At 37.5% G+C, this 25,863-nt stretch overlaps 3 pseudogenes; all 3 read right to left on the minus strand.

The window, feature by feature from the left end:
* Positions 1–21,785: 21,785 nt before the first annotated feature.
* LOC148211817 (uncharacterized) lies at positions 21,786–22,440 on the minus strand (annotated as a pseudogene).
* A 52-nt stretch (positions 22,441–22,492) lies between these two features.
* On the minus strand, positions 22,493–23,434 carry LOC148211818 (uncharacterized; annotated as a pseudogene).
* Positions 23,435–23,438: 4 nt separating this feature from the next.
* Positions 23,439–24,405, minus strand: LOC111025365 (uncharacterized; annotated as a pseudogene).
* Positions 24,406–25,863: the final 1,458 nt, after the last annotated feature.

Here is a 25,863-nt window from a genome sequence, read left to right on the forward strand (position 1 = left end):
AAAATAAAAACGAAAGAAAGGAAGAAAACAAAAGTTGCAAAAGCGTAAAAAAAAAAAAGTATTGTTGAGAGAAAATAAGAGTGGGGAAAAGACTTGTGTTAGAAAGAAAAGAGTGGTAAAAACAATGAGAGTTAAAGAAAATGTATTTATCATTCCCGAGTCCTACTGTAGACACCCATTTAGTTTTAGGTTGGGTGTTGACTTTGAAAATAGCAGTAAGGATGGTGATAAGTGACTTCGTGTTTCTCATGGTCGTCGTCTTATGACCTAGCTGTAGTTTCAAAGTCTTTCTACGAGTAGCTGTGGTTGAAACCGATGTTAGTGTGTGGAAACCTCAGGGGCTAGTAGCCGGTCTTTCAGATGTAAAAGTCTTAGTGTAAAAAGGGAGTGTGCAGATTCCTTAGGGGTATTTGAAAACGTTTTTTGTTTTTGAAAGAGAAAAAAGATTTTGAAAGAGAAAGTTTTTATCATTTCAAACATGGTTTATAGTGACTAAGTTTACAAAGGCAATAGAATGGTAGGCTTTGACATCTTTTCCCTGAGACAATTTATGATTGAACATCTCGGTTGCTTTTGTTTTTCCTTGTCCATGTGTTAGAAAGCTGATTAAAGTTGCTAAGTTTTGCTTGAGGACAAGCAAAAAGTTAAGTTTGGGGGTGTGATTACGCTTGTTTACATGCGTAAAAAGAAGGTTTTAGATGTTGTTTTTACAATGTTTCAGCTTCGTTTCGGATTTTTCTCGATCGTTTGAGTTCCAATTCATGCAAAATTCATATATTATGGTTTGTGGTTGGCTTATATTGTATTTATGACATTTTAGGATCATTTGGGAGTGTAAATTAATCAAAAGAAGCAAAAAGACGGAAAACCATCATGGGAGGCGCCAGGCGCCTAGGAAGCCTGCAGAAAAACTGGTTTTCTTCCAACTTTGCCCTTAATGAAACGCGTCTTCCAATGCGTTTTGGTGGTTCCAACCGATGCATACGTGTAGAAGAAGTGTTCCACTATCAGTTTGAGCACGATTTGGTCAGTCAAAAGAGTTGGAAATGGGTGATTCACCATCGTTTTAGGACCTACCTAACCAATTCTGCACAGCTATAAATTCCAGCAACTTCTCCACCAAAATCATCAAGCCTTGCTTCCTTCTCTTCATCATTTTTAGTGCTTCTTTGTTGCTTTCTAAGTACATTTGAGTTGCTTTCATTAGTTGCTTTTCGTTTATAAATCCCGAGCACTTTACATTCTTTTATTGAGCTTTGTTTTGTTTCCATTTGTACTTAGTTATTTTCTACTTATTCAAATATATAAAAATCTAGCACTTTGCTTATCTTCCCTTTGCCTTTACTTTATTTTTAGTTAAGAGAGTTGTGTTTTTGGAGGAAAGAGCACGTGACACTCTCCCTTGCTTGAAAGAGAAGGGCGAAGCTCTCAATCCCGATAAAAACTCTCCGTTAGTTAACTTTTGTTTTTCACACATGCATTCCACATTCAACCGTTTTACTTGCTGTATTTTTTTCAATATGTCTTTCTAAATTCCCGTCTCTAGCCCGATTATGGATAGTTAGCCTTTTATGTCTAAAAAGGGTTGCTAAGAAGTAGTGTTTTTGCTTTCCATTCATTGCTCAACATGTTTTCCCAAAAAGTTAGGATTTAGAGAAGGCCACTGTAAGTCTTAACAAGTCAATACTGAAAAGGTTGCTTATTTGCATTGTCGAGTGGTTAAACCGAGGAGAGGAGCGCCTTAGACATAAGGGTTCCGCTTAAGTAGCCTAGACATAGGACCTTAACCCGAGGTTGCGACTATTTCCATCCTAAAACTAAGATATATCTCATAATAGACATATTAGGGAATGTCTTAGGACTTTGAACTTGCTTAGACATAAGTCAAGTGAGAAGCGTAGTCGTTGGTTTCTAAAGTAAAAAGCATATTGTCCTTAGCATGTCCTTGATTCTTTGTTGGCTAACTTGAAGTAGTTCGGGCTAGGTTTTATCATTCTAAGTCCAAATCCCAAATCCAAACCATTATTTGTGACCACTTCCCATTTTACAAGAATCACTCATTCCAACATTCACTATTCTTTAAAACTTTAGAGTTTGGAAATTGTTTAGAAGTCCTTGAGGATCGATACTTGGATACTCCGTCCATTTTATATTACTCTGACAGATGTGCGCTTGCATCTATATAATTGTTACCACGCTTAGCGCGTGCGTTCAGCATAAACGCCCCAGTCAAAGGGCTGCTTACTGAGTACTGTGGTTATACTCATCCCTCTTTTTCCCCTCCAGTTTGCAAGTATCGAGCTAGCTCTTGGGATGGTGATGGCGAGGAGGAGGCTTGATCGGAAAGACCATTAGCTATGCTGCGTGAGATTAATTTCTTTTAGTTAGGATAGTTGTGGCCATTTAATCTTGTAGTTGAGTTGGTAGTGGTTGGTTTTGTTTAGTTTTATTGTCTAAAGGATGATTGTAAGGGTGCCGATTCATTATTCTCTTAGAGGATTAACTTTGTTAGCCTCTTGAACTACGGGATTGTAATCTACATAGGATATTTATGAATACATTCGTTTAAGTTGTTCGTACTTGAATTAGTTTTTGTTTCATTGCCATTCGAGATGTTAAAATTCATTTAGTGGATGGTTTATAGTTAGTGAAGGCTTCCTTGAAGGGTTTGGTTAACGTGAAGTCGGTATTAAATGGTTTATCTGTATAGGATTTGAGTTTCTCTTAAAACTTTAGTATTGTTGTTCTAATTGTTCAAGCTCTCGTGAGTGTTGAAAATCAGAGTAGCGCAGCGGAAGCGTGGTAGTTCTATTGCTTAGTATTGTTGTGAAGAAAATTCTCTTGTTTATGTGAAAATTTTAGGTAGGCTTAGTAACGGTCCCTATTTGGAAATGGTGAAATTCCTGGGGCGTTACAGATTTGGACGATTCAAATGTCATTGGAATCGTTGTATTGAGCTCTGCGCTATACATACTTTAAAAATACTAAAATTGTCAAATAACAAAATATGCAATACAATAAATCATATAATATGATTGAAGCTTCTCGTAAATTTATGCTTTATAACAATAATTCTTACACAAAAAAAACAATTAATACTAAGTGTGTTTGTTATCATCAAAACATTAATTAATTAAATTAATTAACCGAGATTAAGAGTCAAAAAGCCAACACCACTAACCATGTTTCTTCTTAATTTGAGGGAATTAGTTCCTTGAGGCAGCTTGAAGCCAGAAAGATGATTCTCAAGGTTGAAATGAGAAAAGTCGTCTCAACTATGACAGTAGGAAAGCTTAAGTTGTTTTTAGATAAGAAATCATATATTTTATTAGATAATATATATGTTGTTCCTAAAAATAAGAGGAACTTGATTTCAATTTATAGTCTATTAGAACAATTGTATTATGTTTCCTTTTCATTGAATGAAGTGTTCATTTCCCGACATGGTGTTAACATTTGTTCATCCAAGTTAGAAAACAACTTGTATGTGCTGAGACCAATCGTGACTAAAGCAGTTTTAAATACTGAGTTATTTAGAGATGCTAAAACTCAAACTAAAAGGCAAAAAGTTTCTCCCAAAGAAAATATCTATCTTTGGCACTTGAGATTGAGTTACATACCTCTCAATAGGATTGAGAGGTTGGTTAAGAATGGCCTTCTAAGCAAGTTAGAAGACGACTCTTTACCACCATGTGAATCTTGTATAGAAGGCAAGATGACTAAAAGACCTTTTACTGGAGAAGGTTTCAGAGCCAAAGAGCCCTTAGAACTTGTACATTCAAATCTTTGTGGTTCGATGAATGTTAAAGTTCAAGGAGGGTATGAATACTTCATCTCTTTTATAGATGATTATTCAAGGTATGGTTATCTATACCCAATGCAACACAAGTCTAAAGCCCTTGAAAAATTCAAGGAGTACAAGACCGGAGTTGAAAATCAATCAAATAAAACCATTAAAACACTTCGATCTGATCGGAGTGGAGAGTATATGGACTTGAGATTCCATAATTATATGATAGAACATGGAATCACGTCTCAACTCTCAGCCCCTGGTACACATCAACAAAATGGTATATCAGAAAGGAGAAACGGAACCCTGTTAGACATAGTTTGATCAATGATGAGCTATGCTCAGTTGTCTAACTCGTTTTGGGGTTACACAGTGGAGACTGCGATTTATATTTTGAACGTAGTTCTATCGAAGAGTGTTTTTGAAACGCCCTTTGAATTATAGAAGGGTTGTAAAACTAGTTTACGTCATTTCCATATTTGGTGATGTCCGGCACACGTGCTCGTAACTAACCCAAAGAAACTAGAACCTCGTTCAAAAGTATGCCTATTCGTAGGTTACCTTAAAGAAGCGAGAGGTGGTATCTTTTTCGATCTTCAAGATAACAGAGTGGTTATATCAACAAACGCCACCTTCTTGGAAGAAGACCACATTCGAGATCATAACCCGCAGAGTAAGGTAGTGATAAACGAGATTTCCGAAGAGGCTACAAACACGTCAACAAGAATTGTTGTAACGCCCCAGAACGTCCCACATGCTTCTAGGTCACGTTAAGTACCCACCTGTCTAACATTAACTCCAAACAAGAGATAACAACTCCCTGTGAAATAATTATATAAAATAACGCTTCAACTCCCAGTAATTTACCAACGCATCAACCCTATAGAATATCAATCAAACATCATCTGTGGACAACCCCATGAGGCAAATTCATTATTCCAACTAGGCAAACTCAATGAATGGAAGAAAACTAAAATAAATTCCTATCCCGAAATAAAGTAGACAACGAGTGGGAACCTCCCAATTACTCAAATAAGAACAAGTAGTTTATTGACCAAACCATAAAGTCTTAACCATCTAAACCTAAGCTAAGCAAAAGTAACTACGCAGCCTATGGTCCTCGCTCGTCATGTCTCCTCCGCTTCATCACCATGGTCGCCAACGAATCCTCCGCCTGAAACAATAATTGTAGAGAGGGGGGGGGGGGGGTGAGTATATAAAATATACTCCATAAGTAGCCCTCACCAACAACACACAAACATCATGCTCAAACAAAAATCATGAAACATTCATAGTCATGCTCTTCATCACATTATGCAATGAAACATAGACACGCTCTATAAGATCCGACGATAACCACAACCATGGACAATTTAGCTACCAACCTCGAGGCTTCCTAACATCTCAAGCACCTCTACGCTTATCACAGCTATCCTAGCTTTCTAAAGCTAACTCTTTCGATTAGAGTCGGCCCCTGACCATTTTTACCCAGAGCCCCGACACTGCTGCATCGACCCTCGACCATTTTTACCCAAGCCCCCAACAGGTTTCCTTCCAAAAGACTCCTCGCATCGACCCTCGACCCTTTTTACCCGAGGCCTCGACACTCATCTTTATCCAACGTTGGAGTGTCGACCCTCGACCGTTTTTACCCGAGGCCTCGATACTCAATCAGTGACGTATCAGCCCCCGACCATTTATACCCGAGGCCCTGACACTCACCCATTCACTTTCCCCAAGAACCCAACGTTCCTTATCATAACCAACTCCACAACAACCCGTAGCCTGCAAAAAGGTTCCAAAAATATGCTTCTATTACACCCACATCTCATAAGAAAATAATATGACTCAGACCAGCACGCTCGCATCATAAGAAAGCATAATCGCAATAATTCCATTTTAACGAGCATCCTTCGTAAACACACATCATCCCACAACAATTCTCAGCAGTTTAACAAGGCAAAATTCCACCATTATCACTGACAAATATTCAACACTACACCAAGTATACAGATTAACACAAACGGATGTTACCTAACACAATAGTGTATCAAAAACAATATTAAACATCACAAAACAGCACATTAGAAACCAACTAACACACATTAACGCACGCACACGCCCCTTGTCTACTTACAGACAACCGCGCCCCTAAGTTTTGCTTCAATCTCCCACCTAGGCACTAAAACAGAAAAAAAAACAGCAAGTTACATATACGATTCAGCCTTTGAAATCAATTCTAAGAGGGTTCAAATGACTCATTACCGCAAAATCGACTTCGTATAGGTGTGGGTAACTTAGATCTAGCTCGCCAAGGTGTGGGTAGCCTAAATCAGGCTTCGAACGGATGTGGGTAATCGCCAAACGCCACAAACACTGCAGTTTGCGTTTTATCATCGATCCGAGGAATGTCGCCGCTGTGCTGGTCACCAGCGTGGGGGTTACCGGAAAATGGGGGCTGGACGGCTTACTGAAACCTCTCGGGTTAAGGCCGGGTGAGTGCCAAAAGTAGTCAGAAAGGGAAGGGATCTGAGCTCGATTGCAGATCTGGTCTTGTTCTCACCGCCGCAGGACTTTGCCGTTGGCGAGGTAACGTCGCGCCGCCGCACGAGGAAGAAAGGTTGCGCCACCGTTCATAGGTCTTCGCCGGAGTCGTTGCGCGCTGCCGCACGACGATGTAACGTCGTTCGCTGCCGAAATCGGCCCGCCGTCAAATCCACCGAAAAACGCCGTGCTGCCACTGGGTGTTGCAGTCGTCGCCGCTGATCCGAGGAGCCGCCGCTGGAAACGCCGCACAGAGGGCTCGCTGTTGGTGGGGGAGTTGGCCACCGATTGCTGCTGCCAGAAAGCTGTCGTGCGCCGCCGGTGTCGTCGAAGAAGAAGAAAAAAAACAAGAGGGATGAAGGTGGCGGCTGAACAAGGAGAAGAAGGAGATGAACAAGACCTAGGGTTTTTTTTCTTTTTTTTTTTATTAATTTTCTTTTCCTTTGTTTTAAAACCAAACCAACCCATTAAAAGCCCAACATAAACAAGCCCAAAAGAAGAAAACCCGTCCCAACCTAAGATAAAACCAATCACGCGAAACACGATATACATAAATTTAATTAAAGTTTAATTTAAAATTAAATGAAAATCTCCTAATTCGAGACTAACTAACCTGAGGGACTCGGGGCGTTACAATTGTTGATCAAGATGGCACTTCAACAAGAGTTGTTGATGAAGCCAGTACATCACGTCAGTCACATCCAGCTCAAGAATTGAGGGTACCTCAATGTAGTGGGAGGATTTTGTCACAACATAGGTTTAACTCAAACCGAAGTTGTCATACCTGATAACGGCATCCAGAATCCATTGCGTACAAACAAGCAAAGATGCTGACAAGGACAAATGGGTCAAAGTTATGGACCTGGAAATGGAGTCCATGTACTTCAATTCCATTTGGGAACTTGTAGACCAGCTCGACAGGGTAAGACCCATTGGGTGCAATTGGATCTATAAGAGAAAATGAGACGTCGAAGAAAATGTACAAATCTACTAGGCGAGACTTGTGGTGAAAGGCTACACATAAAAAGAAGGGGTGGATTATGAAGAAACCTTCTCCCCTGTAGCTATGCTCAAGTCCATAAGATTACTTTTGTCCATTGCCATATATTATTACTATGAGATTTGGCAAATGGACGTTAAGACTACCTTTTTAAATGGCAATCTAGAAGAAAGTATTTATATGTCTCAACCGGAAGGGTTCCTAGCACAAGGTCAAGAGCAAAAGGTTTGCAAGCTTAAACGGTCCATATATGGATTGAAACAGGCTTCTCGATCTTGGATCATAACGTTTGATACTGCAATCAAATCTTACGGTTTTCACCAAAATGTTGATGAGCCTTGTGTATACACGAATATCATCAACAATACAATAGCCTTCTTAGTATTGTATGTGGATGATATCCTACTCATTGGGACTAACGTAGGATACCTCACTGACATAAAGAAGTGGCTAACTATTGAGTTCCTAATGATAGATTTGGGATCACAAGAACAAAATGAGTATGTTCTTGGCATCCAAATTATAAGAGATCACAAGAAAAAAATGATAGACCTATCTCAAGAAACTTATAAAGACAAGATGCTTGTTCGATATTCGATGAAGAATTCCAAGAAGGACTTATTGCCTTTCAGGCATGGAATTTTGCTATGAAATTGAGAATATAAGACGCATATCCTATGCTGTAGCACTGGGCAACTTGATGTATGCTATTGACTTTTGCTATGCAGTAGGGATAGTCAGTAAGTATCAATCCAACCCAAGATATGATCACTGGACTACTGTTAAGGGAATACTCAAGTATCTTAGGAGAACGAGGGACTATAAGCTTGTGTATGGCTCTAAAGATTTGATCTTTACAGGATTGGGGGTCAGTATTAACTCTTAACAGAGATGCAGTAGTTTGGCGAAGCATCAAATAAGGATGCATCGCATACTCCACCATAGAGGTTGAGTACGTTGCAGCTTGTGAAGCAACAAAAAAAGCGGTTTGGCTTAGGAAGTTCTCAACCGATTTGGAAGTCGTTCCAGACATGAACTTGTCCATCATACTTTATTGTGATAACAGTGGTGCTGCGGTAAGTTTTAATGAACCTCGAAGCCACAAGAGAGGCAAACACCTCGAAAAAAAGTACCACCTTATAGGGAGATAGTGTAACGAGGAGATGTGATCGTCACAAAGATCGCTTCGGAGCACAACATTGCTGATCCTTATATGAAGGCGCTCACGGCTAAAGTGTTTGACGGCTATCTAGAAAGTTTAGGTCTACGAGCGTTATACAGTTAGTCTAAGACAAGTGGGGGAAACGTAATGGGTATAGTGTATACCCTAGATTATTGTATTTGTCCCTTTACCTTATGATCTTGTACAACACACTCGAGTTAAGTTCAAGTGGGAGTTTGTTAGTTGTGTTGCCCTAAACTCGTAGTTTTTAATTATGTAAAAACAAATTTATATTCAATAAAGTTATGGTCTCATATTCAATCAATTTGTTGTTGAATTTACAACCTTGCGTTGCTAAGATCCAATAAACTAAGCGTTCAAGGTTTTTATCATATAACTGAAACAGTAAATATACTGGGTATATATTTGATATACACTCGATATACATGGGAATAATGTCCCGATAATAACCTAAAGAGTTTATAATATATGGATAAGGTTAGGTGACTTATTATGGCAACACTATGGATACGACCCGCTTTGTAATTGTTATCGATGACCCAATCCAAGTCGTTCCTGTGGAGACATGCGAGTGGGGGTATCCAATACAATAAATTTGTATAAGATCGGATCGCAAAATAGTTTATCTTTAGATGTAACACCATTGACAAACATATTGCCATTTCATAGGATGACCATGCAACTCATTTTTAATTCTAAATGAGTTATGGAATCCTACCTGTGAGGGCTCGCCCTTTGATATGTATGAGTGAGAGTGGCTCGAGTGGCCGACTCAACATGCCTACCATTTTGGAGGCGAGATCGAGTGGGGAGCTGGGAACATAACTCACAAGATGGAATTCACTCTTCCCCGACTTTAGAGGAGTAGATGAGTGTTCTCTTAAATGCTGACTCTGAGACATGAACAAGGGACCCCACCCTCTCACTGGCCCGATAGGGACCTTCGGTTATTGGTCGGACCTTAACCGGGTTGTTCATTAAAGGAGCAGTGGTATTTAAAGGGTAAGATGTAACTCAGGGGTAAAACAGTAATTTGATCCAGCTTGAGTTACGAGCACTCGTGAAGGATTACTTGCCATTAATGGTCGTATATCCGTGTACACGAAGATATTTTGCAGCAAGAAGAATGCAGTTGCGGGTCCTTAGTGGAGGGACACGCAGTTAATGAATGTTTATTAACTCGGTTAATGAGTTTGAACGATTAATCTCGCATCGTTGGATCTTCTGATCTGTAGGTCCATTAGGTCCCCTTACTAGCTCACAATGGGTAAAACGAGGATCAAGTTTTTGGAAGAATTTGAAATATTCAAATTGCGCAAGGGATTATGCGTATGTATATTAATACATTATAATATCTTGTTCATTCTAAAGTGAAACTCTATATTATGAGGGAAATTATTTGAATGAGATTCAAAAATAAAGATAAATATGAATAGGATTCCTATTAAAACTATAATTTAAAAATAATGTGCATAAGATGTACATTACAACTATAGGTTATACGTGAGAAATGCTTTAGAATATGATTATATTATTAAGTGTTAATTATTTATTTAATTATTATATATATATAATTAATTAATTGTTAATTAGATTAATAATTAATAATTAATAAGATTAATAAATTATATATATCTATTAATTATTAATTACTAATATTAATTTAATTAATATTAAGATAAAACATTCCCCTCCTTATTTGCAGGGAAGCGGGGGGTTAGTTATGACGTGGGGTAACTCCGACGTCATCCTTGTTTTTGTAGAATTGTTTGGCAAAATGAGATACAAAACTCAAGCTTCTCTCTGGAACCTTCTTTTAACATCCATCTCTCTCTGATTTACCTTTGCTTCCAAAACAAAGCTGCCACAAGCAAGTTCTCGTTCCCAGCGGATAGCCAGGAAGATCGGTGGTGGTGTTGAATGAAATGATTGGAGAATTTTTTAATAAAGTCTTAAAATGTAAGTTTTTCCCCCTCTATTTTCATTTTCCATGTGTGGTTTTGGATCCTTAAACTCCAGAACAAGATCGTCGTTTCCGCTGTGGGGTTAACGTCCCTTCAAGAAAAATTAAAAGGAAGTTGGGCAGAGAAACTTCATACAATGTTATGGTCCTATCAAACAACGCCCAGGGCTCTACAAACCTAACGCCATATGCGTTGGCCTTCGGTTAGAAAGCAGTAGTCCCCATGGAAATTAGAATACCCTCCAAACGTGTCAATCGGGTATTTAATGAACGAGAAAATTCGGAAGAGTTATGCTTAAACCTAGACCTACTAGAGAAACGACGGTATACTTCCCAGCTACGAAACGCCGAATACCAAAATCAGATTTAAAGATACTACGACTCATTGGTCAAACAACGTAGCTTCAAAGTAGGCGACCTTGTCTTGAAATAGGTTTTACTCAAAACCAGATCCCTCGAACTGAACTAGGAGGGGCCGTACAGGATCAAAGAAGTCGTTTGATTTGGGATTTACTAGCTGATGGATCTAAATGGAAAACAGTTAGCTCACACTTGGAATGCGGAGCACTTTAAAATGTACTTGCAAGAATAATTGTAAAATTGTTCATTAATGACGCAATAAATGAGTAGTTGTGGGGCTATCAGTATACTCCATTGAGATTCATTCTTTCGAGATAATTTTTAAGGTTTTCTTTTTTTTATCTTCACCAAAGTCACCTTATTTCTCGCCGCCCCTTTCGCCTCCTTGTTCGATTGTGTTAGGTGTGTTGCCATAAACTCGTAGTTTGTATTTATGTAAAAACAAATTTATATTCAATAATCAATCAATTTGTTATTGAATTCATAACATTTCAATTATCTAATCCAATAAACTAAACATCCAAGGTTATTATCATGTAATCGGGACAGTATATATACTGGGTATATATTTGATATACCCTCGATATACAAGTGGATAATGTCTTGGGAATAACGTGAAGGGTGTATGGTATATGGATAAGTCTGGGTACCTTATCCTGGCAACACTATGGATACGTCCAACTTTGTAAATGTTACAGACGACCCGATGTAGATTGTTCGTGTGGAGATATGCGAGTGGGGGTATCTTATACAATAAGTTTGTATAAGACTGGACCACGAAATATTTAATCTTTAGATGTAATGTCGTTGATTAACAGATCGCTATTTCATAAGATGACCAAGCAACTCATTATCAATCATGTGTGAGTTATGGACTCCTGCTCGTGAAGGCTCATTCTTTGATCTATATGGGTGAGAGTGGCCCTAGTTGTCGACTCAACATTATCACCATTTTGGAGACGAGATTGAGTGGGGAGCTGAGAACATAACTACATAAGATGGAAATCACTCCTCCCCGACTTTATAGGAAGGAGTACATGAGTGTTCCCTTTAGTGCTGACTTTGGGACTTGAACAAGGGGCCCTACCCTCTCATTAGCCTGAGAGGGAATTCTGGTTATTGGTGGGACCATAACTGAATTGTTCATTAGAGGATCAGCGGTCTTAAGGTACAAGATGTAACAGAGGGGTAAAACGGTAATTTGACCCATCTATGGTTACGAACACTCGTGAAGGATTGACTTGCAATTAATGGTCAATATTCATGGACACAAAAATATTCTATAGTGAGAAGAGTGTAGTTGCGGTTTTTAGTGGAGAAACTCATTGTTAACGTTTGTTGATTAAGGTGGTTAATGAGTTTAACCAATTAATCTCGTAACGTTGGAGCTTCTGGTGTATAGGTTCATTAGGTCCTCTTGCTAGCTTGTAAAGGGTAATTAAGAATATTAATTATTGGAAGGCATTCGAATTTTTCAAATTTATTTAAAAGGGAATTTAAGTTAATTGTGTATGACACAATTTTATATAATGTATGAAGATACATTTTAAAACTATATATTATGAAAGAATAATGTGAATAGGATTCATATTAAAACTATAGGTTACATTTTAACGTGAATTAGATTAATATTAAATACTATAGGTTATGAGGGAAATGTATATTTGAATATCATTCAAATATTTATTGGTTTAATTAAATAATATTTAATTAAATTAAAATAGTGTTTTTATGCCCAAATTAAAATAGTTTTAATTTAATTAATTATTTAATTTATTTATTAAATTAAAAAGATATTAAATAAATATATAAATATATATGTTAATTGTGTTTAATAACATAATTAACCTTTACCACTCCCCAGCATTTTTGCTTGGGAGTGGTGAGGTGGAGAGTGGGAGGTTCTTTCTTCCTTGTGTTTTGGTTCCTGTATGTTGCTGTTTTTCCTTACAAACATATATCCCTCTCTCTCTCACAATATCAATTTTTCCCGTTACGTTTTCTCTCGAAGAAAGGATCCCACAATTCGTTCTTGATCCTATAGTTTTAGCAAGGTTTCTAATTAAATGGTAGTGTTCAACTTTTGGGTTTGTGCATTTGGGTTCGTTTGTTCGTGTCGAAACAAATTCCATGCTCAAAGAAGAAGGGTTGTCAACGGTCTTCAAATGTCAGTCGTTTCCTTCCTTCGGAGAGGCTTCAACTCATTATTAATAGAAATTTTCTGTTTTTTTAAAACCGGTATTGTTCCATTTCTAATCCGAGTTGAATCACAAGCGATCAACCGCTTCCGTTGGGGATTCGATCCTTTCAGATTGTTGGTTTCATTTTAACACATAGGGTCGGGGTTTCATTGCCGCTTTGGGTCATTTTCATTTTAAACCAAAAGTAAATATAAAACAAAAGAATGAAAGTACAAGGTAACATAAATCGGTGTAAGAGTTTCTATATAAGTGAAGGCGGATACAAAAAAAAGGGTGAAAGAATATTAGACAATTAAAAAACAAAGGCAGAAATAAAAACGACTGGTGAAGTTGAAGGGGCGCAATCACATACCCAGGTTGCGACCGCGACGTAGACAGAGACGCCTCTCCAGTGACGTCACCAGCAGCTCTAGTGTTCGTTTTTACCTCCTCCAGAACCGCCTTCTCCTCCTATAGCGTCTTGCACCCAAATTCATACTTGGGCGTGTAGATGGTCATCTCAAGAAACTCCTCCTTCAGCCTGAATATCTTGTGTTGGGCCTGACACATGTCTTGATGAGTCGAGGGGGGGGGGGGGGGCAATGAGTGCATGTTGTCAGAATTATCCTCTCTCAAAGAGGAATTATCTATAATAAGGAATTTCTAACTAATTGGGAAGATCCTATTTAAAAGAAAACAAATTAAATCAAAGACTTCCTAATCAATTAAGGATTATGTTTCCTACTTTGATTATATCTATTTATTTACAAAATATTCTAAGAATCCATAATTCTCAAATTGAAGTTTCGAGCCATAATAATTGTATTTGTATTTTATCCGTTGAGCTCTCCCCAATTTGGTGACGTCCGCATTATCCTCTAAAATTGTGCTTTTAAATTATTATTCTTGAATATTCTTCAATCTTCCAAAAAATTATAAATTATAATTAAATTCAAATATTTAAACATAATAAATTAATAAAATGTAAAATAAATATATAAAATATGGGTGTATTTTTCATCTTATCAAATTCCCCCACACCTAATTCATGCTCGTCCTCGAGCATATCTTAACTCGACATACCGAGTCCCCTTTCTAATCCTTTTTATATTTCTCAATATCCAAAATACCGGTAAAGTTAACCACACATCAATGAGATGAATCATAATGACAATCAAGTGAATAAGCATTGATAAGTTATAATTTATAAAAACTCAAGTATCTCATTAACTCATTAAAATTAAAATTCAAAAGACTCGACACGCTCATGGAGTTTCACTCAATTCTCTCAAAGTTCTTTTAGGGTGCTTTACTCTTAAAGACAAAACTTAGCATATTATTATCATAGGCTTGCAAATGAATCAAATATCCTCACTTAAACATGAACTGAATGCAAAAATCAAAGGAACTTTAATATTGATTGTAACGAGGCTTAGGTAAGGGTGTGGTAAAAGGAAATTTAGGGCTTTACAATCAAGACAACGTACTTATTTACTTATATGATATTGGTACAAATGTACTACTTATAGCTTGAATTCTCTTCTCACATCTTCTTCGAGCACTAAGTACCTTGGAGAAGTAGCATCAATTAATTGATTCTTGGAAAATATTTCTCCAAAATTTCCTCTCTTTCATTAAGGGAATGAGGTGACTTCTTTTCATGATGTGACTTTTTTTCCCTTTTTTTTGTAGTACATAGTTTGGATAATGGCTTGAACAGTAAGAATGTAATATCATGCAATGTTTTTATTTAATTTTTATCTTGACAAAGGTAGAAATATTGAAGATAATAAATGAAAAAAGCTCGAGGTTTAAGTATTGTATGCAAAGCAAGAAAAAAAAAGGAAAATTAAGCTCAAAGGTGGCTTTCTAAAGGAAAATGTAAAAAGGTTGGCTTTTTAGAAATATGAAATTTGGGTAAGCCTAATGTAACGCCCCAGGAATTTCACCATTTCCCAACAGGGACCGTTACTAAGACTACCTAAAATTTTCACATAAACAAGAGAATTGTCTTCACAACAAAACTAAGCAATAAAGCTACCACGCTTCTGCTGCGCTACTCTGATTTTCAACACTCACGAGAGCTTGAACAATTAGAATAACACCACTAAAGATTTAAGAGAAACTCACATCCTATACAGATAAACCATTAAATACCGACTTCACATCAACCAAACCCTTCAAGGAGACCTCTACTAACTATAAACCATCCACTAAATGAAAATTAACATCTCGAATGACAATGAAGCAAAAACTTATTCAAGTAGGATCAACTTAAACAAATGTATTCATAAATATCCTAATTAGGTTACAATCCCGTAGTTCAAGAAGCTAACACAATTAATGCTCTAAAAAGAATAATGAATCGACAACCTTACAACATCCTTTAGACCATAAAACTAAACAAGACCAACCGCTAACAACTCAACTACACGATTAAATAGCCACAACTACCCTAACTAAAAGAAATTAATTGCATGCGGCATAGCTAATGGTCTTTCCGATCAAGTCTTCTCCTCGCCATCACCATTCCAAGAGCTAGCTCGATACCTGCAAACTGGAGGGAAAAAGAGGGATGAGTACAACCACAGTACTCAGTAAGCAGCCCTTATCTGAAGGGTCACGCACAAACAACATATTTATCAAGGAACAACGTGTCATGCTTATTAAAGAATCAACACACACACATCATGCTCAACCAAATCATGAAACATTCACAGTCATGCTTTTCATCACATTATGCATTCAAACATAGACATGCTCTACTATTACATTATACATTCAACCATAAACATGCTCTATAAGACCCGATGCTAACCACAATCATATAAAAACAACTACCGTCCACTTGGCTCCCAAACACCTCAAGTACATCTACGTTCACCTCAGCTATTCAAGCTTTCCAAGACCATTCTGTTGGTAGTGTCGGCCCCTGACCATTTTTACCCAGAGCCCCGACACTAGTGCATCGACCCTCGACCATTTATACCCGAGGCCTCGATGTCTTTTCAATTATTGGCGTATTGGTCCTTGGCCTCCAAGCAACTCCTAACCTATCACACTATGTTAGTCCTCCAAGTCTAACTCCTCGAATCGTATCGACCCTTGCCATTTATCCCCAAGGCCCGACATTCATCTACAGAGGCTTGGCGTTCGACCTTGCCATTTATCACCAAGGCCTTGAACTCTGCATCGACCCTCGACAATTTATACCCGAGGCCTCGATGTCTTACAATCTATTGGCCCTTGACCATTTATACCCAAGGCCCCAATAGTTCTCCTTTCGAAAGACTCCTCGCATCGACCCCCGACCATTTATACCCGAGGCCTCGATACCCAATTAGTGACGTATCAGCCCTCGACCATTTATACCTGAGGCCCTGATAATCACCCATTCACTTCGTAACTTTCATAACTCCACATATCATTTCTACTCTCCAACCAGGATTTCAGTACTACTTCCCTAATAACACCAACCACCACAAAGCCCAACAACAACACAATCACTAGTAAGATTTCAATGCATCACGGGTCTCAATAACACAAAATTTGACAACAACCAACCTGGTCACAGCATAGCGCACACAAAGCTTCAACAAACAACCCTATGACATTCTTCACAACATAACAAATCCTAATCACTTCTAACCATACCATATCAGTAAGTTCCTAAAGTTGCAGACAACAAACATGAATACCAGTCATATACATATCCAATATATAAAATAACCGTGAGTTACAATAACAGCATCGCCCTCACAAGCCTATCCAACAATTAAAATAATAAGAGAAACATGTTTATAATGTAAAATCAGCAAGAACAATTTCTATTAACACACATCAACGCATACACCCGCCCCCGTGCTACTTACTTTGTTATGTCTCAAAACTCTCACAAGAGTCCTACCTACTACTACGCTATGCCTCATGCATCAACAATCTCATAACAGTCCAACATGCGATACTCCAAAATGTTCATATGCAAAAACCAATCAATTTAAAATAGTCCGGCATAATCTGACAGCTCCAACAGGCTTCGTTCACAGAAAAGGCAAAACCAACAACTTAACAAAATAAAATTGATAGATACCCAGCGTACATCAAACACAACCGACTTCTCATAAATATTCAATATGCTTTCGAAACAACAGATTATAGTACCGGTATGCAAATTTCATCATGAAAACCAATTAGAACATAACAATAATTCAATCATAGTCATCCAAGATTAGTTGGCTACAATTTATTCACACAACCACATAATTTTCCCGAGATATATCAACAGTTTTATCAACAATGACGTTTACTAATTGATAACAACGACAAGCAACATGCAAATATCACACATGGGCACACGAGCAAACAACCATATCATATCAGCACACAACAACCAATCCCTCCACTAAGAAACTACTTACACACAACCGCGCCCTTAAGTTTTGCGTCGACCTGACACCTAAGTTCTACAACAGAAAAATACAGCAAGTTACGTACACTATTTAGCCTTCGAAATCAATTCTAAAAGGGTTCAAATGACTCATTACCACCAAAACCGACTTCGTAAAGGTGTGGGTCACTTAGATCTAGCTTGCCAAGGTGTGGGTAGCCTAAATCGAGCTTCGAACGGATGTGGGTCAACACCGAAAGTCACCGGGAGGAAGAAAACGCCGCAGATCTGGGCCAAGCACGAGCTGTTCGCTTCTGTCCGAGTCGGGGAGACGTGCTGCAGGTACAGGGCCCCGAAGGACGCGACGTCGAGGGGAAAGCCGCCGTCAAGGCAGCTGGATCTGGCGAGAATCGGAGCAGTCACACGTCGCCGCCACCGGACTCGCTCGTGGTCTGCCCGAAGGTGTCGGATCTGGGCAATCGTCGTCGCCACCCGCCGCAGCTGCTGCTGCCTACGACGCTGGAGAGAAGGTCGCGCCGCCGCTGGATGGGTCGTCGGGTGTCGTTGCCGGAATGCCACGGTGAGCCTGTAGCAGAATTATGCCATCGTGGGTGTTCGTGGACTTCGCCGTCGCGTCGGTTCGTCGGGTCTGGTGCAAGTGACGTCGGAGAACAGGTCGCCATTACAGAAAAATAGCCGCTGCAAGCTAGATTTTCAGGAAGACGTTGCTGGTTCTGGGGTCGTACCACCGTCGGGTCGCTGCTGGAATGACTCGCCGCCGCTGCTCGCATTGAGAAATACCGCCGGAAACTCTGCTGTGGTGGGCGTCGTTCGTGTGGCTCGGTCGCCGGAGCTATTGTGGCCAGCGGCAGAAATCGAGAGGGGGGAGGGGGGCTGGCGGCTGCAACAAGAAAAGGAAAAGGGGGAAAAAGAGATGGCTAGGGTTTGACTTGTTTTCCTATTGATTTTCTTTGTTTTTAAACTAAAAGCCCAATTCCCAAATTAATAGAAGGCCCATGGGTTTGAAGAAACTAAAATTCTACTTTCAAGCAATATAAACTCAAGGATCTTCAACTAAAACAAAAGTAAAACGAATAAATCTAAGGTCCGAAGCGAAAATCCTAAAGAAAACGCTTCAGTAATTAAAATAAACTCACAACAACCCAAAATGAAATCCAAGAGGAAAAATTAAATTTCCAAAAGTTTAATTAAGTTTTAATTAAAATCTCTTTTCAAAATTTTAGAACTTAATTATCTAAATCACACGAAAAATGAACTTGATTCGAAATTAACCAAAATTAAAACTCCAAAATAAGAAGTTCCAATAATTTCACTTAACGAAAAAAAAAAGAAATCCAAAGGTACAATTTTTTAAATCATAAAATAAACGAGTCAGAGAACGCGGGGCGTTACACCTAAATTGCCCTTGTGACATTAAAGCATCACTTGAAATATGTGGTCACAAAATGTATTCATAAGTAAGTTCTAGAATAATCATGCTAAGTTTGATCACACTCATCAAGAAAAATAAATAGAGCAAGATGTAATGTGTTGCTCAAAGGCTCAAAAAGTTCACTTGGGTGTGTAAATTGCATCAAGTCTAGTGCATTTTTGAATAAAAAATCAATGAGATACTATCATATAATTTTGTAAGAAAAACACTAATCATGCTCATAACCTTTCATGCATAAAAAAATTCAGACCAAATAATGAATTCTTAACATAGAAAGTAGTTAAGGGTATTGATCAAAACATCAAAGTTTCAAAAGGATAAAACAACATATAAGAATCAAGTCATATTGAGTCTAAAGAATGAAAACGATGTAAAAGTTTTTGAAAGATGACAAACATCTCCGCGACACCTAAACTATACGATGTCCTCAACGTATAACTATGTAAATTGTTCACAGAGGGAAAAGAGAAACTTCCCTGATTTTAGAGCTACTTGGACCGAATAGTTTATGATGTTGCTAGTGGGAAAATTGTAAGCATGCTCTAAAGTTGGACTTCTTCTTTTCATACCTAACCAAAAACCAAATAAACCAAGTGAAAGAAAATAGAAAAACTATAACTATAAATAAATAAAAATAAAATAAAATGAAGAAAGTAAATAAAGAAAACATTTGGGTTGCCTCACAATAGCGGAATAGTTTAACGTCGTTTGCTTGACAGATCTTGAAAATATTTAATTATCCAAATATGTGGGGTGATCTAGAGAGAAGCTAACAGGACATAGAGAAATTTCACCTTCATGAAAGATTTTCAACCTATTACCATTCACTTTGAAGATTTGTCTGAATCCAAGCTTTTAATTTCCATTGTACCAAAACGAAAAACATTAGTAACAAAAATGGGCCTAACCAACACGAACGAAACTTACAAGGCATGAGTTTTAATTGAGAATTATATAACAACACTTTTTCACCAATCTCAAATTGTTTTTTAATTAACATTATCATGGAACAACTTGGGTTTTTCTTTGTAAATTATTGAATTCTCATATGCATTTATCTGCAACTCCTCCAACTCTTGCAATTTTAGTAATTTGGATTCTCTGGCTTTGTCTAATTCCATATTGCATTGCCAAACTGCCCAAGGTGCTTTATGCTTGATTTCTACAGGTAAATGACATGCTTTACCAACAACTAATTGGTAAAGAGACATCCCTATAGGAGTTTTGTAAGCTGTTCGATAAGCCCATACCTATGCGTAGGCTCCAATCTTTTCTTCATGGATTTACTGTCTTTTCTAAAATGGTCTTAATTTTCCCATTCGAAACTTCAGCTTGTCTGTTTGTTTTAGGGCGATATGCTGTAGGCATTCGATGATTCACCTCATACTTTCTCATCAACTATTTGACTGATCTATTGCAAAAGTGAGTTCCTTGATCACTAATAATTGCTTTAGGAATTCCAAACCTGTTAAATATGTTAGCTTTGACAAAACCTACAACATCTCGAGAGTCATTATTTTTTGTGGCTTTTGCTTCCACCCATTTTGATACATAATCTACAGCCAAGAGAATATAAGAAAAACCACAAAAAGAAGGTAGGGGGCCCATAAAATCAATGCCCCACATATCAAATATTTCACAAATAAGAATTGGAACTCGAGGCATTTCATTCCTTCGTGTAATTGCTCCTACTTTTTGGCATCTCTCGTAATTTTTGCAGAATTGATATGCATCCTTAAATAAGGATTCCCAGTATAAACCGCTATCTAAAGATTTTCTAACTATTCGTTTAGGTCCAAAGTGTTCTCCACAAGCATAATCATCGCAAAAGGCTAGATAGATTGAAATTCAATTTCAGGCACACATCTCCTAATGATTTGATCGGAACAAAATTTCCATAAAAAAGGTTCCTCACAAACGTAGCATTTTGACTCACTTTTTAATTTTGCTTTCCTAGATTTACTAAGATTATGAGGTAGATTTCTTGTTACCAAATAATTGACCATATCAGCGTACCAAGAAGCCATAGCTTTTAGTTGGAATAAATACTCATCTGGAAAGTCATCATTCAGTTGTAGGTCATCTTCTTCCCTTATCAAACTACTCAAGTGATCTACAACAAAGTTTTCCACTCCTTTTCGATCTTTAATTTTAAAATGAACCTCGAAGAAGCAACATCCACTAGAGTAACCTTGGTTTAGATTCTTTCTTTGTCAAAAGGTATTTTAAAGCTGCATCATCATAATAAACAATTATTTCAAAACCAAGTATGTATGACCGAAATTTATCTAAAGCAAAAATAATTTATAAAAGCTCATTCTCTGTAGTGGAATAATTGAACTGAACGAGGTTGAAGGTTCTGGAAGCATAATAGATGACATGACTTTTCTTGTCAACCCTTTTCCCTAAAACTGCTCCTACCGCATAGTTACTTGCCTCACACTTGATTTCAAAGGGTGAGTCCCATCGAGGTGGTTGAATAATAGGGGCACTAGTCAACAATCTTTTGAGCTTATCAAATGCCTCATTGCATTCTTCCCCGAACTCAACTAAACTTCTTTTTGTAACAGATTTGTCATTGGCAAAATAACTTTGGAGAAGTTTTGGATAAACCTGCGATAAAATCCTGCATGTCCAAGAAAATAACATACTTCCCTAACATTGGTAGGGTATGGTAAGTTGGTAATGACATCTATTTTTGCTTTATCAACCTCTATTCCCCTTTAAGAAATCACATGTCCTAATAAAATGCCCTGGGTAACCATAGAATGGCATTTTTCATAATTTAACACTAAATTAGTTTCGATGCATCTTTTCATGACTTTAGTTAAATTATCTAAGCATTCATCAAATGATTCTCCATGCACACTAAAGTTATCCATAAACACTTAAATGAATTTTTCAATATATTCAGAAAAATGCTCATCATGCATCTTTGAAATGTTCTTGGGGCATTAAAAAGACCACATGACATTCGCCTAAAAGCATATGTCCCATGTGGACAAGTGAATCTAGTATTTTCTTTCTTGCTAATAGTTCAATAATTTGGTCGATGAAAGGTAGAGGAAAATGATATTTTATAGTAACTTGATTGAGTTTTCTAAAATCAATACACATCCTCAACAATTTTGTACACGCATTGGCACAAGTTCATTGATGTGATTCATTACCACAGTGATTCCAGTTTTCTTTGGTACAACACGAATCGGAATTATCCATTTACTGACAAAAATTGGATAGATGATACCTGTTTCCAACAATTTTAGTATTTCTTTTATTATCACCTCTTTCATAGTTGGATTTAACCTTCTTTATGGTTCTTTCGTCGGTTTTGTTTCATCCTCCAGCAAAACACTATGCATGCAAATTGACGGGCTAATACCTTTGATGCCGACTAAAGTCCACCCAATTGCTACCTTGTACTCCTTCAAGGTTTTAATAAACTTTTCTTCTTGTTCCACTGTGACTTATTTTGAAATGATGACAGGTAATGTTTCAATTTCACCTAAATACACATATTTTAGGTGATTGGTAAAGCCTTCAACTCTAATTTTGGTGCCTGCACAATAGAAGGTAAGATTTTATTATTTGTGGTAGAAATTTTAGAATCAAAGTTCAATATCTTTTCTTTATCAATTGTCTTCAACTTCAGCTAGAGATTGTTCATCTAATTTGTGCAAATGATCATCATTATCTTTGGTAAATTCATCCTGCACAATTGAATCAATTACATAAATTTGACAAAGCGAGTGTTGATCATTGGGATATTTCATAGCATAAAAAATATTAAATTTAATAATTTCTTTATCAAAGTCCACTGACAGCGTCCCTTCATCAACATCAATATTTGTCTTAGCTGTTTTCATGAATGGTCTCCCTAACAAAATAGAAGTAGATTTAGATGAGGGATTACCGTCCATATCTAATATATAAAAGTCGACAGGGAATATTAGTTCATTGACTTGTACTAAGACATCATCTACAACTCCAAGCGGATAAATAAAAGATCTATTCGCTAATTGGATCACAACACCAGTTTTTTGCAAGTCATTTAATTTAAGCTCTTGATAAACATAATATGGCATGACATTAATGGAAGCTCCTAAATCTAACATAGCATGCTCAATTCTTTTGTTTCCAATTACACACGGTAATGAAAACATACTTGGATCTTTGCATTTTTCTAGCATGTTTTTTTGTAATATCGTGGATAGATTTTCACTTACCACTACCTTGTCTTTCTCTTTTACTCTCCTATTGTTTGTGCATAATTCCTTCAAGAATTTTGCATATTTGAGGATTTGGTTAATAGCATCCAAAAGAGGGATATTTATTTGTACCTTTCTAAAAGTATCCAAGATCTCATTTTTCCTGTTCACCCACTTTTGGCTTAGCTAACCTGCTTTGGAAAGGAGGTGATGGAGTGTATGTTTGAAAAGATAAAGCTGGATCGGAATTTACCCCGCTTGATGCTTTAGATAAATTGACTTATTCCTTTTTTTCGCCGAACTCGCCCTCTTTCTGAGGGATCGAAGTATGTTCTTTTCCACTCCTAGTCGAAATTGAACTAACATTCTCCTAAAGAGACATACTTGAGTTTGAAGCTTGAGTTTGCATAAGAGGTGGTCTTATGAAGTTTTTATTCCCATAACTTAGACTTGGATGGTCTCTCCATCCAGGATTATAATGATTGGCATATGGATCATAGTTTCTTTGTGGAGGACCAGGAAATCTCCCCACATCATTGACCTTCTGAATGGAATCTTGTTGAAATTGAGGGAATGTATTTGTAGGATGTCCTTGAAGTGCGTACATTTCACATAGCTTTTCTCCTACAGTAATTTGATAGTTAGATCAGAAATTTGACTTTTAAGTTCACTTACCTCGTTGACTTGTGTAACAGATCCTCTTATTCTAAATCCAAATTGCTGGGAGTTTTCAGCCATGTTTGAAATTAGTTGTTTGGCCGTTTCTGGTGTCTTGTCTACCAAAGCTCCTCCACGAGCTGCATCGATCATACTCCTATCCATTGGTAATAATTCTTCGCAAAAATATTGGATGAGGCATTGTTAGGGATTTGATGGTGCGGCAAACTAGCGCATAATCTCTTAAATCGTTCCCAGTACTCGTACAATGTCTCCTTAGGGATCTACGTGATTCCATAAATTTCATTTCTAATATTTGTAGCTCATGATGTAGGAAATAATTTATCTATGAACAGTCTTTTTATATTGTTCCATGTTGTAATTGATCCAGAAGGTAGATAATAAAGCCAATATTTTGCTTGGTCCTTTAAAGAAAAGGGAAAAGTTCTAAGGTTGATTTTCTCCTCAGTCATTCTCTGTGGCTTCATTCTAGAGCATACAATATGGAATTCCTTCAAGTGTTTATGATGATCTTCACCTGCACATCGACGAAAAATAGGAAGTAAGTGTATTAATCCAGATTTTAATTCAAAATCATTTTCAATATTAGGAAAAGTTATGCAAAGAGGTTGTTGATTCAAATATGGTGTCGTAAGCTGTTTTAGTGTTCTATCCGCCATCTATTCGTTGAATTCCAAACGTCATCTTCTCTCCCTTCTAAATTGACGCAATGTCTTTTCAATTTCAGGGTCGAATTGTAGTTTTATATTCTGAGAATAACGAGTCATAAATAGTTAAATTGAACAATCTGGCAACGGCGTTGTTGCATCCACACAACCGTGTTGACCACACGTGCAAGTATACATGAAATTATCGATTGTTGCACGAAACGAGGTCTAATCCACAGGGACTTTGGATAATACTTTAAATAATTTTTGTAGATACCGAAATGTAAAAGCAAAGAAATATAGATGTTTGTGACGTAACTAAATGAAATATAATAAACAAAGTAGTAAAAATCTGACTAGCAGACACACTTTGTAGAGCTGATAACAGGAAGAAGAAACAACACAAAACACGTAAATAGGGAGTCAACAAATATGGAAATGGGGGAGATTCAACATGCATTCATAGACTTATCGACCTACCCTCTAGTTTACAAACATTCATTAGTGCCCAACTCGACTTGGTTCCGTCCCCAGACACCCGAACATGGAAACCCACAACTCCTGTTGCTAAGTTTCCAAGCAATAAAAACAAGTTATAGGTATGATTAGGGGACCCCATTACCGAGCATCCACAAAATCTGATAGAAAAGTATTAATCACAAATGAAGCAAGTTGGCAAACAGTAAGCCCTCTCGGGTCAATACAGAAGCTAGCAAACATAACAAAGCGGGCAACAATGTTGAATCATATATAAGAAAAATAAACAGCTCCATTAAAATGCGAATGTAGCAGCTAGAGGTTCAATTTCATATCAGTTACAACATATGAATCTCCCTTGAGATGAGGTTTAGCTCATGGATAAAGAAGAAAATACAATGGGTAAAGGAAGAAGACAACCCATCTCAACGAAATAGCAGAAAAACTGAAGAAGAAGAAGATGACAGCTCGATACAGTAGAGGAACATCCCTTCTGTCGTCAGCTTTCTACCTAAGAAATGGAGAGATTCCTCCTCCTTGTCGTTTCAGCTCTAAAAAACGTGTTTCTCTTGGGATTTATGTGCCACGACTAGGGTTAAATTTCCCTTTTATATCAGGTTTCGTCTTTAGGGCACCCAGCTGAAGTTTGTACGAACACAGTAAATCCCGTGTCTAGGCTGTTACTACGCAATGAATCCATGCTGCAGCTCTACTCCGCTCCAGCTTTCATTTACTCCATCTTGAAAATGCTTTGCTCACTCTTCCCTGAATTTAGCAGTCTATTTATGCTTAGTCTTCTGTTTCCAAACCTATGCATTTACACCATAAATAAGAGCATGTAGTGCAATATATACCTCAAGCCTTCAAGACTTGAGACTTTTAGCTCGGATTCTATTTTCTAATCTTATTTGAGCTATTTACGAGCTAACCCCAACACACTTTGACAATTCTTTGTATCAAAACACCCAAATAAACACTAGAATAACTCTCTTT

The sequence above is a fragment of the Momordica charantia genome, assembly GCF_013281855.1.
Source record: "Momordica charantia cultivar OHB3-1 chromosome 4 unlocalized genomic scaffold, Mcharantia_2.0 BLBB01000004.1, whole genome shotgun sequence".
In the NCBI taxonomy this organism is placed as follows: domain Eukaryota; kingdom Viridiplantae; phylum Streptophyta; class Magnoliopsida; order Cucurbitales; family Cucurbitaceae; genus Momordica; species Momordica charantia.